The sequence below is a fragment of the Callionymus lyra genome, chromosome 19, assembly GCF_982586985.1.
Source record: "Callionymus lyra chromosome 19, fCalLyr1.hap1.1, whole genome shotgun sequence".
In the NCBI taxonomy this organism is placed as follows: Eukaryota; Metazoa; Chordata; class Actinopteri; order Syngnathiformes; family Callionymidae; genus Callionymus; species Callionymus lyra.
In genome coordinates this window covers 21,760,452-21,781,081 of record NC_141836.1, presented here as the reverse complement: position 1 = coordinate 21,781,081, position 20,630 = coordinate 21,760,452, and the positions used below count along the sequence as shown (strand labels likewise).

Below are 20,630 nucleotides of genomic sequence, written 5' to 3'. Positions count from 1 at the left end.
GTAAAAAAAAAGAAATCTTTTAATGTTGGAGTTTTGAAGAGGTAAAAAAAAAGAAATCTTTTAATGTTGGAGTTTTGAAGAGGTAAAAAAAAAAGAAATCTTTTAATGTTGGAGTTTTGAAGAGATAAAAAAAATAATAATGTTGGAGTTTTGAAGAGGTAAAAAAAATAAAAAAATTAATCTTAGAGTTTTGAAGATGTAAAAAAAAAGACATCTTTTAATGTTGGAGTTTTGAAGAGGTCAAAAAAAAGAAATCTTTTAACGTTGGAGTTTTGAAGAGGTAAAAAAAAAAAGAAAAATTAATGTTGGAGTTTTGAAGAGGTAAAAAAAAGAAATCTTTTAACATTGGAGTTTTGAAGAGGTAAAAAAAAAAATCTTTTAATGTTGGAGTTTTGAAGAGGTAAAAAAAATGAATGTTGGAGTTTTGAAGAGGAAAAAAAAAAAAGAAAATTAATCTTCGAGATTTGAAGAGGTAAAAAAAAAAGAAAAAAATAATGTTGGAGTTTTGAAGAGATAAAAAAATAATGATCTTTGAGTTTTGAAGAGGTAAAAAAAAAGAAATCTTTTAATGTTGGAGTTTTGAAGAGGTAAAAAAAAGAAATCTTTGCGTTTTGAAGAGGTATAAAAAAAGAAATATTTTAATGTTGGAGTTTTGAAGAGGTAAAAAAAAAAAGAAATCTTTTAATGTTGGAGTTTTGAAGAGGTAAAAAAAAAAGAAATCTTTTAATGTTGGAGTTTTGAAGAGATAAAAAAAATTATCTTTGCGTTTTGAAGAGGTAAAAAAAAAGAAATATTTTAATGTTGGAGTTTTGAAGAGGTAAAAAAAAAAGAAATCTTTTAACGTTGGAGTTTTGAAGAGGTAAAAAAAAAAAAAAACTTTTAATGTTGGAGTTTTGAAGAGGTAAAAAAAAAAGAAATCTTTTAACGTTGGAGTTTTAAACGGTAAAAAAAAGAGACATCTTTTAACGTTGGAGTTTTGAAGAGGTAAAAAAAAAAAAAATCTTTTGTCGTAGGAGTTTTGAAGAGGTAAAAAAAAAAAAATCTTTTAATGTTGGAGTTTTGAAGAGGTAAAACAAAAAGAAATCTTTTAATATTGGAGTTTTGAAGAGGTTAAAAAAAAAAAACTTTTAATGTTGGAGTTTTGAAGAGGTAAAAAAAAAAGAAATCTTTTAATATTGGAGTTTTGAAGAGGTTAAAAAAAAGAAATCTTTTAACGTTGGAGTTTTGAAGAGATAAAAAAATAATAATGTTGTAGTTTTGAAGAGGTAAAAAAAAAGATTTTTTTTAATGTTGGAGTTTTGAAGAGGTAAAAAAAAAAGAAATCTTTTATCGTAGGAGTTTTGAGGAGGTAAAAAAAAGAAATCTTTTAATGTTGGAGTTTTGAAGAGGTTAAAAAAAAGAAATCTTTTAACGTTGGAGTTTTAAGAGGTAAAAAAAAAGAGACATCTTTTAACGTTGGAGTTTTGAAGAGATAAGAAAAAAAAAATCTTTGAGTTTTGAAGAGGTTAAAAAAAAGAAATCTTTTAATGTTGGAGTTTTGAAGAGGTAAAAAAAAAAAGAAAGCTTTTATCGTAGGAGTTTTGGAAAGGTAAAAAAAAGAAATCTTTTAATGTTGGCGTTTTGAAGAGGTAAAAAAAAAAAAAGTTTTAATGTTGGAGTTTTGAAGAGGTAAAAAAAAAGAAATCTTTTAATGTTGGAGTTTTGAAGAGGTAAAAAAAAAAAGAAATCTTTTAATGTTGGAGTTTTGAAGAGATAAAAAAAAAATAATAATGTTGGAGTTTTGAAGAGGTAAAAAAAAAAGAAATCTTTTAATGTTGGAGTTTTGAAGAGGTAAAAGAAAAATGGAGTTTTGAAGAGGTAAAAGAAAAAAAAAATGTTGGAGTTTTGAAGAGGTAAAAAAAAAAAATGTTGGAGTTTTGAAGAGGTAAAAGAAAAAAATGGAGTTTTGAAGAGGTAAAAAAAAAAAATGGAGTTTTGAAGAGGTAAAAAAAAAAAAATGTTGGAGTTTTGAAGAGGTAAAAGAAAAATTAATGTTGGAGTTTTGAAGAGGCAAAAAAAAAAAATGTTGGAGTTTTGAAGAGGTAAAAGAAAAAAATGTTGGAGTTTTGAAGAGGTAAAAGAAAAGAAATCTTTTAATGTTGGAGTTTTGAAGAGGTAAAAAAAAAAAAAAACTTTTAATGTTGGAGTTTTGAAGAGGTAAAAAAAAAAGAAATCTTTTAACGTTGGAGTTTTAAACGGTAAAAAAAAGAGACATCTTTTAACGTTGGAGTTTTGAAGAGGTAAAAAAAAAAAAAATCTTTTGTCGTAGGAGTTTTGAAGAGGTAAAAAAAAAAAAATCTTTTAATGTTGGAGTTTTGAAGAGGTAAAACAAAAAGAAATCTTTTAATATTGGAGTTTTGAAGAGGTTAAAAAAAAAAAACTTTTAATGTTGGAGTTTTGAAGAGGTAAAAAAAAAAGAAATCTTTTAATATTGGAGTTTTGAAGAGGTTAAAAAAAAGAAATCTTTTAACGTTGGAGTTTTGAAGAGATAAAAAAATAATAATGTTGTAGTTTTGAAGAGGTAAAAAAAAAGATTTTTTTTAATGTTGGAGTTTTGAAGAGGTAAAAAAAAAAGAAATCTTTTATCGTAGGAGTTTTGAGGAGGTAAAAAAAAGAAATCTTTTAATGTTGGAGTTTTGAAGAGGTTAAAAAAAAGAAATCTTTTAACGTTGGAGTTTTAAGAGGTAAAAAAAAAGAGACATCTTTTAACGTTGGAGTTTTGAAGAGATAAGAAAAAAAAAATCTTTGAGTTTTGAAGAGGTTAAAAAAAAGAAATCTTTTAATGTTGGAGTTTTGAAGAGGTAAAAAAAAAAAGAAAGCTTTTATCGTAGGAGTTTTGGAAAGGTAAAAAAAAGAAATCTTTTAATGTTGGCGTTTTGAAGAGGTAAAAAAAAAAAAAGTTTTAATGTTGGAGTTTTGAAGAGGTAAAAAAAAAGAAATCTTTTAATGTTGGAGTTTTGAAGAGGTAAAAAAAAAAAGAAATCTTTTAATGTTGGAGTTTTGAAGAGATAAAAAAAAAATAATAATGTTGGAGTTTTGAAGAGGTAAAAAAAAAAGAAATCTTTTAATGTTGGAGTTTTGAAGAGGTAAAAGAAAAATGGAGTTTTGAAGAGGTAAAAGAAAAAAAAAATGTTGGAGTTTTGAAGAGGTAAAAAAAAAAAATGTTGGAGTTTTGAAGAGGTAAAAGAAAAAAATGGAGTTTTGAAGAGGTAAAAAAAAAAAATGGAGTTTTGAAGAGGTAAAAAAAAAAAAATGTTGGAGTTTTGAAGAGGTAAAAGAAAAATTAATGTTGGAGTTTTGAAGAGGCAAAAAAAAAAAATGTTGGAGTTTTGAAGAGGTAAAAGAAAAAAATGTTGGAGTTTTGAAGAGGTAAAAGAAAAAAATGGAGTTTTGAAGAGGTAAAAAAAAAATAAAAAATGTTGGCGTTTTGAAGAGGTAAAAAAAAAAAAATGTTGGAGTTTTGAAGAGGTAAAAGAAAAAAAAAAAATGTTGGAGTTTTGAAGAGGTAAAAAAAAAAAAATCTTAATGTTGGCGTTTTGAAGAGGTAAAAAAAAAAAATGTTGGAGTTTTGAAGAGGTAAAAGAAAAAAATGGAGTTTTGAAGAGTTAAAAAAAAAAGAAATCTTTTAACGTTGGAGTTTTAAGAGGTAAAAAAAAAAGAGACATCTTTTAACGTTGGAGTTTTGAAGAGGTAAAAAAAAAAAAAGTGTTGGAGTTTTGAAGAGGTAAATGAAAAAAATGGAGTTTTGAAGAGGTAAAAAAAAAAAAAAAATGTTGGAGTTTTGAAGAGGTAAAAGAAAAAAATGGAATTTTGAAGAGGTAAAAAAAAAAAAAAAATGTTGGAGTTTTGAAGAGGTAAAAAAAAATGGAGTTTTGAAGAGGTAAAAAAAAAAAATGTTGGAGTTTTGAAGAGGTAAAAAAAAAAAAAAAATGTTGGAGTAAAAAAATGTTGGAGTTTTTAAGAGGTAAAAAAAAATGTTGGAGTTTTGAAGAGGTAAAAAAAAAGAAATCTTTTAACGTTGGAGTTTTAAGAGGTAAAAAAAAAAGAGACATCTTTTAACGTTGGAGTTTTGAAGAGGTAAAAAAAAAAAAAAATGTTGGAGTTTTGAAGAGGTAAAAGAAAAAATGGAGTTTTGAAGAGGTAAAAAAAAAAATGTTGGAGTTTTGAAGAGGTAAAAAAAAAAATGTTGGAGTTTTGAAGAGGTAAAAACACAAAAAAAAAAGGTTTGAGTTTTTAAGAGGTAAAAAAAAAATGTTGGAGTTTTGAAGAGGTAAAAAAAAAAATGTTGGAGTTTTGAAGAGGTAAAAGAAAAAAATGGAGTTTTGAACAGGTAAAAAAAAGAAAATGTTGGAGTTTTTAAGAGGTAAAAAAAAAAATGGAGTTTTGAAGAGGTAAAAAAAAAAAAAATCTTTTAACGTTGGAGTTTTAAGAGGTAAAAAAAAAAGAGACATCTTTTAACTTTGGAGTTTTGAAGAGGAAAAAAAAAAAAAAAATCTTAATGTTGGAGTTTTGAAGAGGTAAAAAAAAAAAAAATGTTGGAGTTTTGAAGAGGTAAAAGAAAAAAATGGAGTTTTGAAGAGATAAAAAAAAAATAAAAAATGTTGGCGTTTTGAAGAGGTAAAAAAAAAAATGTTGGAGTTTTGAAGAGGTAAAAGAAAAAAATGGAGTTTTGAAGAGGTAAAAAAAAAAAAAAAAATGTTGGAGTTTTGAAGAGGTAAAAGAAAAAAAAAAAGTTGGAGTTTTGAAGAGGTAAAAAAAAAAATGTTGGAGTTTTGAAGAGGTAAAAGAAAAAAATGGAGTTTTGAAGAGTTAAAAAAAAAAAAAAAAATGTTGGAGTTTTGAAGAGGTAAAAAAAAAAATGTTGGAGTTTTGAAGAGGTAAAAAAAAAAACAATGTTGGAGTTTTGAAGAGGTAAAAAAAAAAAAAAATGTTGGAGTAAAAAAATGTTGGAGTTTTTAAGAGGTAAAAAAAAAGAAATCTTTTAACGTTGGAGTTTTAAGAGGTAAAAAAAAAAGAGACATCTTTTAACGTTGGAGTTTTGAAGAGGTAAAAAAAAAAAAAATGTTGGAGTTTTGAAGAGGTAAAAACACAAAAAAAAAGGTTGGAGTTTTTAAGAGGTAAAAAAAAAATGTTGGAGTTTTGAAGAGGTAAAAAAAAAAAAAAATGTTGGAGTTTTGAAGAGGTAAAAAAAAAAAATGTTGGAGTTTTGAAGAGGTAAAAGAAAAAAATGGAGTTTTGAACAGGTAAAAAAAAGAAAATGTTGGAGTTTTGAAGAGGTAAAAAAAAAAAAAATCTTTTAACGTTGGAGTTTTAAGAGGTAAAAAAAAAAGAAACATCTTTTAACTTTGGAGTTTTGAAGAGGAAAAAAAAAAAAAAAATGTTGGAGTTTTTAAGAGGTAAAAAAAAAAGAAACATCTTTTAACTTTGGAGTTTTGAAGAGGAAAAAAAAAAAAAAATCTTAATGTTGGAGTTTTGAAGAGGTAAAAAAAAAAAAAAAAATATTGGAGTTTTGAAGAGGTAAAAGAAAAAAAAAAAACGTTGGAGTTTTGAAGAGGTAAAAAAAAATGGAGCTTTGAAGAGGTAAAAACAAAAAAAATTTGGAGTTTTGAAGAGGTAAAAAAAAAAAATGTTGGAGTTTTGAAGAGGTAAAAGAAAAAAATGGAGTTTTGAAGAGGTAAAAAAAAAAAAATGTTGGAGTTTTTAAGAGGTAAAAAAAAAAAAATGTTGGAGTTTTGAAGAGGTAAAAGAAAAAAAAAATGTTGGAGTTTTGAAGAGGTAAAAAAAAAAAATGTTGGAGTTTTGAAGAGGTAAAAGAAAAAAATGTTGGAGTTTTGAAGAGGTAAAAGAAAAAAATGGAGTTTTGAAGAGGTAAAAAAAAAATAAAAAATGTTGGCGTTTTGAAGAGGTAAAAAAAAAAAAATGTTGGAGTTTTGAAGAGGTAAAAGAAAAAAAAAATGTTGGAGTTTTGAAGAGGTAAAAAAAAAAAATGTTGGAGTTTTGAAGAGGTAAAAACAAAAAAAAATTGGAGTTTTGAAGAGGTAAAAAAAAAAAAAAATGTTGGAGTTTTTAAGAGGTAAAAAAAAAAAATGGAGTTTTGAAGAGGTAAAAAAAAAGAAATCTTTTAACGTTTGAGTTTTAAGAGGTAAAAAAAAGAGACATCTTTTAACGTTGGAGTTTTGAAGAGGTAAAAAAAAAATGGAGTTTTGAAGAGGTAAAAAAAAAAAAATGTTGGAGTTTTGAAGAGGTAAAAAAAAAAAAATGTTGAGTTTTGAAGAGGTAAAAAAAAAAAATGTTGGAGTTTTGAAGAGGTAAAAGAAAAAAATGGAGTTTTGAAGAGGTAAAAAAAAAATAAAAAATGTTGGCGTTTTGAAGAGGTAAAAAAAAAAAATGTTGGAGTTTTGAAGAGGTAAAAAAAAAAAAATGTTGGAGTAAAAAAATGTTGGAGTTTTTAAGAGGTAAAAAAAAAATGTTGAGTTTTGAAGAGGTAAAAGAAAAAAATGGAGTTTTGAAGAGGTAAAAAAAAAATAAAAAATGTTGGCGTTTTGAAGAGGTAAAAAAAAAAATGTTGGAGTTTTGAAGAGGTAAAAAAAAAAAATGTTGGAGTAAAAAAATGTTGGAGTTTTTAAGAGGTAAAAAAAAATGTTGAAGTTTTGAAGAGGTAAAAAAAAAAAAAAATGTTGGAGTTTTGAAGAGGTAAAAAAAAAAAATGTTGGAGTTTTGAAGAGGTAAAAAAAAAAAATGTTGGAGTTTTGAAGAGGTAAAAGAAAAAAATGGAGTTTTGAACAGGTAAAAAAAAAATGGAGTTTTGAAGAGGTAAAAAAAAAATAAAAAATGTTGGCGTTTTGAAGAGGTAAAAAAAAAAATGTTGGAGTTTTGAAGAGGTAAAAAAAAAAATGTTGGAGTTTTGAAGAGGTAAAAGAAAAAAATGGAGTTTTGAACAGGTAAAAAAAAGAAAATGTTGGAGTTTTGAAGAGGTAAAAAAAAAAAAAAAATGTTGGAGTTTTTAAGTGGTAAAAAAAAAAAAATCTTTTAACGTTGGAGTTTTAAGAGGTAAAAAAAAAAGAGACATCTTTTAACTTTGGAGTTTTGAAGAGGAAAAAAAAAAAAAAATCTTAATGTTGGAGTTTTGAAGAGGTAAAAAAAAAAAAAAAAGTTGGAGTTTTGAAGAGGTAAAAGAAAAAAATGGAGTTTTGAAGAGATAAAAAAAAAATAAAAAATGTTGGCGTTTTGAAGAGGTAAAAAAAAAAATGTTGGAGTTTTGAAGAGGTAAAAGAAAAAAATGGAGTTTTGAAGAGATAAAAAAAAAATAAAAAATGTTGGCGTTTTGAAGAGGTAAAAAAAAAATGTTGGAGTTTTGAAGAGGTAAAAGAAAAAAATGGAGTTTTGAAGAGGTAAAAAAAAAAAAAAAAATGTTGGAGTTTTGAAGAGGTAAAAGAAAAAAAAAAAGTTGGAGTTTTGAAGAGGTAAAAAAAAAAATGTTGGAGTTTTGAAGAGGTAAAAGAAAAAAATGGAGTTTTGAAGAGTTAAAAAAAAAAAAAAAAATGTTGGAGTTTTGAAGAGGTAAAAAAAAAAAATGTTGGAGTTTTGAAGAGGTAAAAAAAAAAAACAATGTTGGAGTTTTGAAGAGGTAAAAAAAAAAAAAAATGTTGGAGTAAAAAAATGTTGGAGTTTTTAAGAGGTAAAAAAAAAGAAATCTTTTAACGTTGGAGTTTTAAGAGGTAAAAAAAAAAGAGACATCTTTTAACGTTGGAGTTTTGAAGAGGTAAAAAAAAAAAAAATGTTGGAGTTTTGAAGAGGTAAAAACACAAAAAAAAAGGTTGGAGTTTTTAAGAGGTAAAAAAAAAATGTTGGAGTTTTGAAGAGGTAAAAAAAAAAAATGTTGGAGTTTTGAAGAGGTAAAAGAAAAAAATGGAGTTTTGAACAGGTAAAAAAAAGAAAATGTTGGAGTTTTGAAGAGGTAAAAAAAAAAGAAACATCTTTTAACTTTGGAGTTTTGAAGAGGAAAAAAAAAAAAAAAATGTTGGAGTTTTTAAGAGGTAAAAAAAAAAAATGGAGTTTTGAAGAGGTAAAAAAAAAGAAAATCTTTTAACGTTGGAGTTTTAAGAGGTAAAAAAAAAAGAAACATCTTTTAACTTTGGAGTTTTGAAGAGGAAAAAAAAAAAAAAATCTTAATGTTGGAGTTTTGAAGAGGTAAAAAAAAAAAAAAAAATGTTGGAGTTTTGAAGAGGTAAAAGAAAAAAAAAAAACGTTGGAGTTTTGAAGAGGTAAAAAAAAATGGAGCTTTGAAGAGGTAAAAACAAAAAAAATGTGGAGTTTTGAAGAGGTAAAAAAAAAAAATGTTGGAGTTTTGAAGAGGTAAAAGAAAAAAATGGAGTTTTGAAGAGGTAAAAAAAAAAAAATGTTGGAGTTTTTAAGAGGTAAAAAAAAAGAAATGTTGGAGTTTTGAAGAGGTAAAAAAAAAAAAATGTTGGAGTTTTGAAGAGGTAAAAGAAAAAAAAAATGTTGGAGTTTTGAAGAGGTAAAAAAAAAAATGTTGGAGTTTTGAAGAGGTAAAAGAAAAAAATGTTGGAGTTTTGAAGAGGTAAAAGAAAAAAATGGAGTTTTGAAGAGGTAAAAAAAAAATAAAAAATGTTGGCGTTTTGAAGAGGTAAAAAAAAAAAAATGTTGGAGTTTTGAAGAGGTAAAAGAAAAAAAAAATGTTGGAGTTTTGAAGAGGTAAAAAAAAAAAATGTTGGAGTTTTGAAGAGGTAAAAACAAAAAAAAATTGGAGTTTTGAAGAGGTAAAAAAAAAAAAAAATGTTGGAGTTTTTAAGAGGTAAAAAAAAAAAATGGAGTTTTGAAGAGGTAAAAAAAAAATGGAGTTTTGAAGAGGTAAAAAAAAAAAAATGTTGGAGTTTTGAAGAGGTAAAAAAAAAAAAATGTTGAGTTTTGAAGAGGTAAAAAAAAAAAATGTTGGAGTTTTGAAGAGGTAAAAGAAAAAAATGGAGTTTTGAAGAGGTAAAAAAAAAATAAAAAATGTTGGCGTTTTGAAGAGGTAAAAAAAAAAAATGTTGGAGTTTTGAAGAGGTAAAAAAAAATGGAGTTTTGAAGAGGTAAAAAAAAAAAATGTTGGAGTTTTGAAGAGGTAAAAGAAAAAAATGGAGTTTTGAAGAGGTAAAAAAAAAAAAATGTTGGAGTTTTGAAGAGGTAAAAAAAAAGAAATGTTGGAGTTTTGAAGAGGTAAAAAAAAAAAAATGTTGGAGTTTTGAAGAGGTAAAAGAAAAAAAAAATGTTGGAGTTTTGAAGAGGTAAAAAAAAAAATGTTGGAGTTTTGAAGAGGTAAAAGAAAAAAATGTTGGAGTTTTGAAGAGGTAAAAGAAAAAAATGGAGTTTTGAAGAGGTAAAAAAAAAATAAAAAATGTTGGCGTTTTGAAGAGGTAAAAAAAAAAAAATGTTGGAGTTTTGAAGAGGTAAAAGAAAAAAAAAATGTTGGAGTTTTGAAGAGGTAAAAAAAAAAAATGTTGGAGTTTTGAAGAGGTAAAAACAAAAAAAAATTGGAGTTTTGAAGAGGTAAAAAAAAAAAAAAATGTTGGAGTTTTTAAGAGGTAAAAAAAAAAAATGGAGTTTTGAAGAGGTAAAAAAAAAAAAATGTTGGAGTTTTGAAGAGGTAAAAAAAAAAAAATGTTGGAGTAAAAAAATGTTGGAGTTTTTAAGAGGTAAAAAAAAAATGTTGAGTTTTGAAGAGGTAAAAAAAAAAATGTTGGAGTTTTGAAGAGGTTAAAGAAAAAAATGGAGTTTTGAAGAGGTAAAAAAAAAATAAAAAATGTTGGCGTTTTGAAGAGGTAAAAAAAAAAAATGTTGGAGTTTTGAAGAGGTAAAAAAAAAAATGTTGGAGTAAAAAAATGTTGGAGTTTTTAAGAGGTAAAAAAAAATGTTGAAGTTTTGAAGAGGTAAAAAAAAAAAAAAATGTTGGAGTTTTGAAGAGGTAAAAAAAAAAAATGTTGGAGTTTTGAAGAGGTAAAAAAAAAAATGTTGGAGTTTTGAAGAGGTAAAAGAAAAAAATGGAGTTTTGAACAGGTAAAAAAAAAATGGAGTTTTGAAGAGGTAAAAAAAAAAGAAATCTTTTAACGTTGGAGTTTTAAGAGGTAAAAAAAAAAGAGACATCTTTTAACGTTGGAGTTTTGAAGAGGAAAAAAAAAAAAAAATCTTAATGTTGGAGTTTTGAAGAGGTAAAAAAAAAAGAAAAATTAATGTTGGAGTTTTGAAGAGTTAAAAAAAAAAAAAAATGTTGGAGTTTTGAAGAGGTAAAAGAAAAAAAAAAAGTTGGAGTTTTGAAGAGGTAAAAAAAAAAATGTTGGAGTTTTGAAGAGGTAAAAGAAAAAAATGGAGTTTTGAAGAGTTAAAAAAAAAAAAAAAAATGTTGGCGTTTTGAAGAGGTAAAAAAAAAAATGTTGGAGTTTTGAAGAGGTAAAAGAAAAAAATGGAGTTTTGAAGAGTTTAAAAAAAAAAAAAAAATGTTGGAGTTTTGAAGAGGTAAAAAAAAAAAAATGTTGGAGTTTTGAAGAGGTAAAAAAAAATGTTGGAGTTTTGAAGAGGTAAAAAAAAAAAAATGTTGGAGTTTTGAAGAGGTAAAAAAAAAAACAATGTTGGAGTTTTGAAGAGGTAAAAAAAAAAAAAAATGTTGGAGTAAAAAAATGTTGGAGTTTTTAAGAGGTAAAAAAAAGAAATCTTTTAACGTTGGAGTTTTAAGAGGTAAAAAAAAAAGAGACATCTTTTAACGTTGGAGTTTTGAAGAGGTAAAAAAAAAAAAAAATGTTGGAGTTTTGAAGAGGTAAAAAAAAAAATGTTGGAGTTTTGAAGAGGTAAAAGAAAAAATGGAGTTTTGAAGAGGTAAAAAAAAAAAAATGTTGGAGTTTTGAAGAGGTAAAAAAAAAAATGTTGGAGTTTTGAAGAGGTAAAAACACATCAAAAAAAAGGTTGGAGTTTTTAAGAGGTAAAAAAAAAATGTTGGAGTTTTGAAGAGGTAAAAAAAAAAAAAAATGTTGGAGTTTTGAAGAGGTAAAAAAAAAAATGTTGGAGTTTTGAAGAGGTAAAAGAAAAAAATGGAGTTTTGAACAGGTAAAAAAAAGAAAATGTTGGAGTTTTGAAGAGGTAAAAAAAAAAAAAAAATGTTGGAGTTTTTAAGTGGTAAAAAAAAAAAAAATCTTTTAACGTTGGAGTTTTAAGAGGTAAAAAAAAAAGAGACATCTTTTAACTTTGGAGTTTTGAAGAGGAAAAAAAAAAAAAAATCTTAATGTTGGAGTTTTGAAGAGGTAAAAAAAAAAGAAAAATTAATGTTGGAGTTTTGAAGAGTTAAAAAAAAAAAAAATGTTGGAGTTTTGAAGAGGTAAAAGAAAAAAATGGAGTTTTGAAGAGATAAAAAAAAAATAAAAAATGTTGGCGTTTTGAAGAGGTAAAAAAAAAAATGTTGGAGTTTTGAAGAGGTAAAAGAAAAAAATGGAGTTTTGAAGAGGTAAAAAAAAAAAAAAAAAGTTGGAGTTTTGAAGAGGTAAAAAAAAAAATGTTGGAGTTTTGAAGAGGTAAAAGAAAAAAATGGAGTTTTGAAGAGTTAAAAAAAAGAAAATGTTGGAGTTTTTAAGAGGTAAAAAAAAAGAAATCTTTTAACGTTGGAGTTTTAAGAGGTAAAAAAAAAAGAGACATCTTTTAACGTTGGAGTTTTGAAGAGGTAAAAACACAAAAAAAAAGGTTGGAGTTTTTAAGAGGTAAAAAAAAAATGTTGGAGTTTTGAAGAGGTAAAAAAAAAAAAAAATGTTGGAGTTTTGAAGAGGTAAAAAAAAAAATGTTGGAGTTTTGAAGAGGTAAAAGAAAAAAATGGAGTTTTGAACAGGTAAAAAAAAGAAAATGTTGGAGTTTTGAAGAGGTAAAAAAAAAAACAATGTTGGAGTTTTGAAGAGGTAAAAAAAAAAAAAAATGTTGGAGTAAAAAAATGTTGGAGTTTTGAAGAGGTAAAAAAAAAAAAAATGTTGGAGTTTTGAAGAGGTAAAAAAAAAAATGTTGGAGTTTTGAAGAGGTAAAAGAAAAAAATGGAGTTTTGAACAGGTAAAAAAAAGAAAATGTTGGAGTTTTGAAGAGGTAAAAAAAAAAAAAATCTTTTAACGTTGGAGTTTTAAGAGGTAAAAAAAAAAGAAACATCTTTTAACTTTGGAGTTTTGAAGAGGAAAAAAAAAAAAAAAATCTTAATGTTGGAGTTTTGAAGAGGTAAAAAAAAAAGAAAAATTAATGTTGGAGTTTTGAAGAGTTAAAAAAAAAAAAATGTTGGAGTTTTGAAGAGGTAAAAGAAAAAAATGGAGTTTTGAAGAGATAAAAAAAAAAAAAAAAATGTTGGCGTTTTGAAGAGGTAAAAAAAAAAATGTTGGAGTTTTGAAGAGGTAAAAGAAAAAAATGGAGTTTTGAAGAGGTAAAAAAAAAAAAAAAATGTTGGAGTTTTGAAGAGGTAAAAGAAAAAAATGGAGTTTTGAACAGGTAAAAAAAAAAAAATGTTGGAGTTTTGAAGAGGTAAACAAAAAAAAAAATATTGGAGTAAAAAAATGTTGGAGTTTTTAAAAGGTAAAAGAAAAAAAAAAAACGTTGGAGTTTTGAAGAGGTAAAAACAAAAAAAATTTGGAGTTTTGAAGAGGTAAAAAAAAGAAAAAATGTTGGAGTTTTTAAGAGGTAAAAAAAAAAAATGGAGTTTTGAAGAGGTAAAAAAAAAGAAATCTTTTAACGTTGGAGTTTTAAGAGGTAAAAAAAAAAGAGACATCTTTTAACGTTGGAGTTTTGAAGAGGTAAAAAAAAAAATAAACGTTGGAGTTTTGAAGAGGTAAAAGAAAAAATGGAGTTTTGAAGAGGTATAAAAAAAAAAATGTTGGAGTTTTGAAGAGGTAAAAAAAAAAAATGTTGGAGTTTTGAAGAGGTAAAAAAAAAAAATGTTGGAGATTTGAAGAGGTAACAAAAAAAAAAAGTTGGAGTTTTGAAGAGGTAAAAGAAAAAAATGGAGTTTTGAACAGGTAAAAAAAAAAAAATGTTGAGTTTTGAAGAGGTAAAAAAAAAAAATGTTGGAGTTTTGAAGAGGTAAAAAAAAAAAAAAAATTTTGGAGTTTTGAAGAGGTAAAAAAAAAAATGTTGAGTTTTGAAGAGGTAAAAAAAAAAAATGTTGGAGTTTTGAAGAGGTAAAAAAAAAATAAAAATGTTGGAGTTTTGAAGAGGTAAACAAAAAAGAAATCTTTTAACGATGGAGTTTTAAGAGGTAAAAAAAAAAGAGACATCTTTTAACGTTGGAGTTTTGAAGAGGAAAAAAAAAAAAAATCTTAATGTTGGAGTTTTGAAGAGGTAAAAGAAAAATTAATGTTGGAGTTTTGAAGAGTTAAAAAAAAAAAAATGTTGGAGTTTTGAAGAGGTAAAAAAAAAAATTGTTGGAGTTTTGAAGAGGTAAAAGAAAAAAATGGAGTTTGAAGAGTTAAAAAAAAAAAAAAAATGTTGGAGTTTTGAAGAGGTAAAAGAAAAAAATGGAGTTTTGAAGAGTTAAAAAAAAAATAAAAAATGTTGGCGTTTTGAAGAGGTAAAAAAAAAAATGTTGGAGTTTTGAAGAGGTAAAAGAAAAAAATGGAGTTTGAAGAGTTAAAAAAAAAAAAAAAATGTTGGAGTTTTGAAGAGGTAAAAAAAAAAAATGTTGGAGTTTTGAAGAGGTGAAAAAAAAATAAAAAATGTTGGAGTTTTGAAGAGGTAAAAAAAAAAAAAAAAATGGAGTAAAAAAATGTTGGAGTTTTTAAGAGGTAAAAAAAAATGTTGGAGTTTTGAAGAGGTAAAAAAAAAATGTTGGAGTTTTGAAGAGGTAAAAAACAAAAAAAAAATGTTGGAGTTTTGAAGAGGTAAAAGAAAAAAATGGAGTTTTGAAGAGGTAAAAAAAAATGGAGTTTTGAAGAGGTAAAAAAAAGAAATGTTGGAGTTTTGAAGAGGTAAAAAAAAATAAAAAATGTTGGAGTAAAAAAATGTTGGAGTTTTGAAGAGGTAAAAGAAAAAAAAAAGTTGGAGTTTTGAAGAGGTAAAAAAAAAAGAAAAATTAATGTTGGAGTTTTGAAGAGTTAAAAAAAAAAAAAAATGTTGGAGTTTTGAAGAGGTAAAAGAAAAAAAAAGTTGGAGTTTTGAAGAGGTAAAAGAAAAAAATGGAGTTTTGAAGAGATAAAAAAAAAAAAAAAAATGTTGGCGTTTTGAAGAGGTAAAAAAAAAAAATGTTGGAGTTTTGAAGAGGTAAAAGAAAAAAATGGAGTTTTGAAGAGGTAAAAAAAAAAAAAAAAATGTTGGAGTTTTGAAGAGGTAAAAAAAAATGGAGTTTTGAAGAGGTAAAAAAAAAAAAATGTTGGAGTAAAAAAATGTTGGAGTTTTTAAGAGGTAAAAAAAAAATGGAGTTTTGAGAGGTAAAAAAAAAAAATGGAGTTTTGAAGAGGTAAAAAAAAAAAAAAAAATGTTGGAGTTTTGAAGAGGTAAAAAAAAATGGAGTTTTGAAGAGGTAAAAAAAAAAAAATGTTGGAGTTTTGAACAGGTAAAAAAAAAAAAAAATGTTGGAGTAAAAAAATGTTGGAGTTTTTAAGAGGTAAAAAAAAATGTTGGAGTTTTGAAGAGGTAAAAAAAAAAAAAATGTTGGAGTAAAAAAATGTTGGAGTTTTTAAGAGGTAAAAAAAAATGTTGGAGTTTTGAAGAGGTAAAAAAAAAAAATGTTGGAGTTTTGAAGAGGTAAAAACAAAAAAAATTTGGAGTTTTGAAGAGGTAAAAAAAAAAAAATGTTGGAGTTTTGAAGAGGTAAAAAAAAAAGAAATCTTTTAACGTTGGAGTTTTAAGAGGTAAAAAAAAAAGAGACATCTTTTAACGTTGGAGTTTTGAAGAGGTAAAAAAAAAAAAAATGTTGGAGTTTTGAAGAGGTAAAAGAAAAATGGAGTTTTGAAGAGGTAAAAAAAAAAAAATGTTGGAGTTTTGAAGAGGTAAAAAAAAAGAAATGTTGGAGTTTTGAAGAGGTAAAAGAAAAAAAAAATGTTGGAGTTTTGAAGAGGTAAAAAAAAAAAATGTTGGAGTTTTGAAGAGGTAAAAGAAAAAAAAAAGTTGGAGTTTTGAAGAGGTAAAAAAAAAAGAAAAATTAATGTTGGAGTTTTGAAGAGTTAAAAAAAAAAAAATGTTGGAGTTTTGAAGAGGTAAAAGAAAAAAAAAAGTTGGAGTTTTGAAGAGGTAAAAAAAAAATGTTGGAGTTTTGAAGAGGTAAAAGAAAAAAATGGAGTTTTGAAGAGATAAAAATAAAATAAAAAATGTTGGCGTTTTGAAGAGGTAAAAAAAAAAAATGTTGGAGTTTTGAAGAGGTAAAAACACAAAAAAAAAAAAGGTTGGAGTTTTTAAGAGGTAAAAAAAAAATGTTGGAGTTTTGAAGAGGTAAAAAAAAAAAAAAATGTTGGAGTTTTGAAGAGGTAAAAGAAAAAAAAAAGTTGGAGTTTTGAAGAGGTAAAAAAAAAAGAAAAATTAATGTTGGAGTTTTGAAGAGTTAAAAAAAAAAAAAATGTTGGAGTTTTGAAGAGGTAAAAGAAAAAAAAAAGTTGGAGTTTTGAAGAGGTAAAAAAAAAAATGTTGGAGTTTTGAAGAGGTAAAAGAAAAAAATGGAGTTTTGAAGAGATAAAAAAAAAATAAAAAATGTTGGCGTTTTGAAGAGGTAAAAAAAAAAAACGTTGGAGTTTTGAAGAGGTAAAAGAAAAAAATGGAGTTTTGAAGAGGTAAAAAAAAAAAAAAAAATGTTGGAGTTTTGAAGAGGTAAAAGAAAAAAATGGAGTTTTGAACAGGTAAAAAAAAAAAAATGTTGGAGTTTTGAAGAGGTAAAAAAAAAAAAAATGTTGGAGTAAAAAAATGTTGGAGTTTTTAAGAGGTAAAAAAAAAATGGAGTTTTGAGAGGTAAAAAAAAAAATGGAGTTTTGAAGAGGTAAAAAAAAAAAAAAAATGTTGGAGTTTTGAAGAGGTAAAAGAAAAAAATGGAGTTTTGAAGAGGTAAAAAAAAAAAAAAAAATGTTGGAGTTTTGAAGAGGTAAAAAAAAATGGAGTTTTGAAGAGGTAAAAAAAAAAAAAAAAATGTTGGAGTTTTGAAGAGGTAAAAAAAAAAAAAAATGTTGGAGTAAAAAAATGTTGGAGTTTTTAAGAGGTAAAAAAAAATGTTGGAGTTTTGAAGAGGTAAAAAAAAAAAATGTTGGAGTTTTGAAGAGGTAAAAACAAAAAAAATTTGGAGTTTTGAAGAGGTAAAAAAAAAAAAAAATGTTGGAGTTTTTAAGAGGTAAAAAAAAAGAAATCTTTTAACGTTGGAGTTTTGAAGAGGTAAAAAAAAAAAAAATGTTGGAGTTTTGAAGAGGTAAAAGAAAAATGGAGTTTTGAAGAGGTAAAAAAAAAAAAATGTTGGAGTAAAAAAATGTTGGAGTTTTTAAGAGGTAAAAAAAAAATGGAGTTTTGAGAGGTAAAAAAAAAAAATGGAGTTTTGAAGAGGTAAAAAAAAAAAAAAAAATGTTGGAGTTTTGAAGAGGTAAAAAAAAATGGAGTTTTGAAGATGTAAAAAAAAAAAAATGTTGGAGTTTTGAACAGGTAAAAAAAAAAAAAAATGTTGGAGTAAAAAAATGTTGGAGTTTTGAAGAGGTAAAAAAAAATGGAGTTTTGAAGAGGTAAAAAAAAAAAAATGTTGGAGTTTTGAACAGGTAAAAAAAAAAAAAAATGTTGGAGTAAAAAAATGTTGGAGTTTTTAAGAGGTAAAAAAAAATGTTGGAGTTTTGAAGAGGTAAAAAAAAAAAAAAATGTTGGAGTAAAAAAATGTTGGAGTTTTTAAGAGGTAAAAAAAAATGTTGGAGTTTTGAAGAGGTAAAAAAAAAAAATGTTGGAGTTTTGAAGAGGTAAAAACAAAAAAAATTTGGAGTTTTGAAGAGGTAAAAAAAAAAAAATGTTGGAGTTTTGAAGAGGTAAAAAAAAAAGAAATCTTTTAACGTTGGAGTTTTAAGAGGTAAAAAAAAAAGAGACATCTTTTAACGTTGGAGTTTTGAAGAGGTAAAAAAAAAAAAAATGTTGGAGTTTTGAAGAGGTAAAAGAAAAATGGAGTTTTGAAGAGGTAAAAAAAAAAAAATGTTGGAGTTTTGAAGAGGTAAAAAAAAAGAAATGTTGGAGTTTTGAAGAGGTAAAAGAAAAAAAAAATGTTGGAGTTTTGAAGAGGTAAAAAAAAAAAATGTTGGAGTTTTGAAGAGGTAAAAGAAAAAAAAAAGTTGGAGTTTTGAAGAGGTAAAAAAAAAAGAAAAATTAATGTTGGAGTTTTGAAGAGTTAAAAAAAAAAAAATGTTGGAGTTTTGAAGAGGTAAAAGAAAAAAAAAAGTTGGAGTTTTGAAGAGGTAAAAAAAAAATGTTGGAGTTTTGAAGAGGTAAAAGAAAAAAATGGAGTTTTGAAGAGATAAAAAAAAAATAAAAAATGTTGGCGTTTTGAAGAGGTAAAAAAAAAAAATGTTGGAGTTTTGAAGAGGTAAAAACACAAAAAAAAAAAAGGTTGGAGTTTTTAAGAGGTAAAAAAAAAATGTTGGAGTTTTGAAGAGGTAAAAAAAAAAAAAAATGTTGGAGTTTTGAAGAGGTAAAAGAAAAAAAAAAGTTGGAGTTTTGAAGAGGTAAAAAAAAAAGAAAAATTAATGTTGGAGTTTTGAAGAGTTAAAAAAAAAAAAAATGTTGGAGTTTTGAAGAGGTAAAAGAAAAAAAAAAGTTGGAGTTTTGAAGAGGTAAAAAAAAAAATGTTGGAGTTTTGAAGAGGTAAAAGAAAAAAATGGAGTTTTGAAGAGATAAAAAAAAAATAAAAAATGTTGGCGTTTTGAAGAGGTAAAAAAAAAAAACGTTGGAGTTTTGAAGAGGTAAAAGAAAAAAATGGAGTTTTGAAGAGGTAAAAAAAAAAAAAAAAATGTTGGAGTTTTGAAGAGGTAAAAGAAAAAAATGGAGTTTTGAACAGGTAAAAAAAAAAAATGTTGGAGTTTTGAAGAGGTAAAAAAAAAAAAAATGTTGGAGTAAAAAAATGTTGGAGTTTTTAAGAGGTAAAAAAAAAATGGAGTTTTGAGAGGTAAAAAAAAAAATGGAGTTTTGAAGAGGTAAAAAAAAAAAAAAAATGTTGGAGTTTTGAAGAGGTAAAAGAAAAAAATGGAGTTTTGAAGAGGTAAAAAAAAAAAAAAAAATGTTGGAGTTTTGAAGAGGTAAAAAAAAATGGAGTTTTGAAGAGGTAAAAAAAAAAAAAAAAATGTTGGAGTTTTGAAGAGGTAAAAAAAAAAAAAAATGTTGGAGTAAAAAAATGTTGGAGTTTTTAAGAGGTAAAAAAAAATGTTGGAGTTTTGAAGAGGTAAAAAAAAAAAATGTTGGAGTTTTGAAGAGGTAAAAACAAAAAAAATGTGGAGTTTTGAAGAGGTAAAAAAAAAAAAAAATGTTGGAGTTTTTAAGAGGTAAAAAAAAAGAAATCTTTTAACGTTGGAGTTTTGAAGAGGTAAAAAAAAAAAAATGTTGGAGTTTTGAAGAGGTAAAAGAAAAAAAAAATGTTGGAGTTTTGAAGAGGTAAAAAAAAAAAATGTTGGAGTTTTGAAGAGGTAAAAGAAAAAAAAAAGTTGGAGTTTTGAAGAGGTAAAAAAAAAAGAAAAATTAATGTTGGAGTTTTGAAGAGTTAAAAAAAAAAAAAAATGTTGGAGTTTTGAAGAGGTAAAAGAAAAAAAAAAGTTGGAGTTTTGAAGAGGTAAAAAAAAAAAATGGAGTTTTGAAGAGATAAAAAAAAAATTAAAAATGTTGGCGTTTTGAAGAGGTAAAAAAAAAAAATGTTGGAGTTTTGAAGAGGTAAAAGAAAAAAATGGAGTTTTGAAGAGGTAAAAAAAAAAAAAAAAATGTTGGAGTTTTGAAGAGGTAAAAGAAAAAAATGGAGTTTTGAACAGGTAAAAAAAAAAAAATGTTGGAGTTTTGAAGAGGTAAAAAAAAAAAAAATGTTGGAGTAAAAAAATGTTGGAGTTTTTAAGAGGTAAAAAAAAAATGGAGTTTTGAGAGGTAAAAAAAAAATGGAGTTTTGAAGAGGTAAAAGAAAAAAAATGGAGTTTTGAAGAGGTAAAAAAAAAAAAAAAACGTTGGAGTTTTGAAGAGGTAAAAAAAAATGGAGTTTTGAAGAGGTAAAAAAAAAAAAATGTTGGAGTTTTGAAGAGGTAAAAAAAAAAAAAAATGTTGGAGTTTTTAAGAGGTAAAAAAAAATGTTGGAGTTTTGAAGAGGTAAACAAAAAAAAATGTTGGAGTTTTGAAGAGGTAAAAGAAAAAAAAATGTTGGAGTTTTGAAGAGGTAAAAGAAAAAAATGGAGTTTTGAAGAGGTAAAAAAAAAAAAAATGTTGGAATTTTGAAGAGGTAAAAAAAAAATAAAAAAATGTTGGAGTTTTGAAGAGGTAAAAGAAAAAAATGGAGTTTTGAAGAGGTAAAAAAAAAAAAATGTTGGAGTTTTGAAGAGGTAAAAAAAAAAAAAAAATGTTGGAGTTTTTAAGAGGTAAAAAAAAAATGTTGGAGTTTTGAAGAGGTAAAAAAAATAAATGTTGGAGTTTTGAAGAGGTAAAAACAAAAACAAAAAAAAGGTTGGAGTTTTTAAGAGGTAAAAAAAAAATGTTGGAGTTTTGAAGAGGTAAAAAAAAAAAAAAGGAGTTTTGAAGAGGTAAAAAAAAAAAAATGTTGGAGTTTTGAAGAGGTAAAAAAAAAAAAAATGTTGGAGTTTTGAAGAGGTAAAAAAAAAAAAATGTTGGAGTTTTGAAGAGGTAAAAAAAAAAAAAAAAGGAGTTTTGAAGAGGTAAAAAAAAAAAATGTTGGAGTTTTGAAGAGGTAAAAAAAAAAAGTTGGAGTTTTGAAGAGGTAAAAAAAAAAAATGTTGGAGTTTTGAAGAGGTAAAAAAAAAAATGTTGGAGTTTTGAAGAGGTAAAAGAAAAAAATGGAGTTTTGAACAGGTAAAAAAAAAAAATGTTGGAGTTTTGAAGAGGTAAAAAAAAAAAAATGTTGGAGTTTAGAAGAGGTAAAAAAAATGTTGGAGTTTTGAAGAGGTAAAAAAAAAAAAAAAATGTTGGAGTTTTGAAGAGGTAAAAAAAAAATGGAGTTTTGAAGAGGTAAAAAAAAAAAAAAAGGTTGGAGTTTTGAAGAGGAAAAAAAAAAAAAAAGAAATGGAGTTTCGAAGAGGTAAAAAAAAAAAGATGTTGGAGTTTTGAAAAAAAAAAAAAATGTTGGAGTTTTTAAGAGGTAAAAAAAAAAAAAAATGTTGGAGTTTTGAAGAGGTAAAAGAAAAAAATGGAGTTTTAAAGAGGTAAAAAAAAAAAATGTTGGAGTTTTGAAGAGGTAAAAAAAAAAATGTTGGAGTTTTGAAGAGGTAAAAAAAAAAAATGTTGGAGTTTTGAAGAGGTAAAAAAAAAAAAAAAAAAGGAGTTTTGAAGAGGTAAAAAAAAAAAATGTTGGAGTTTTGAAGAGGTAAAAGAAAATGGAGTTTTGAAGAGGTAAAAAAAAAAAAAAGTTGGAGTTTTGAAGAGGTAAAAAAAAAAATGGAGTT

General features: G+C 24.7%; 1 long non-coding RNA gene across 1 annotated transcript; it reads left to right on the top strand.

Annotated features, from left to right (window-relative positions):
• The first annotated feature begins 242 nt into the window (after window positions 1-242).
• On the top strand, window positions 243-19,185 carry LOC148059962 (uncharacterized). The gene is made up of 3 exons (XR_015709403.1): window positions 243-321; window positions 13,514-13,646; window positions 19,138-19,185. It is a non-coding gene; the product is annotated as an uncharacterized LOC148059962 (long non-coding RNA).
• The last annotated feature ends 1,445 nt before the right edge of the window (window positions 19,186-20,630 follow it).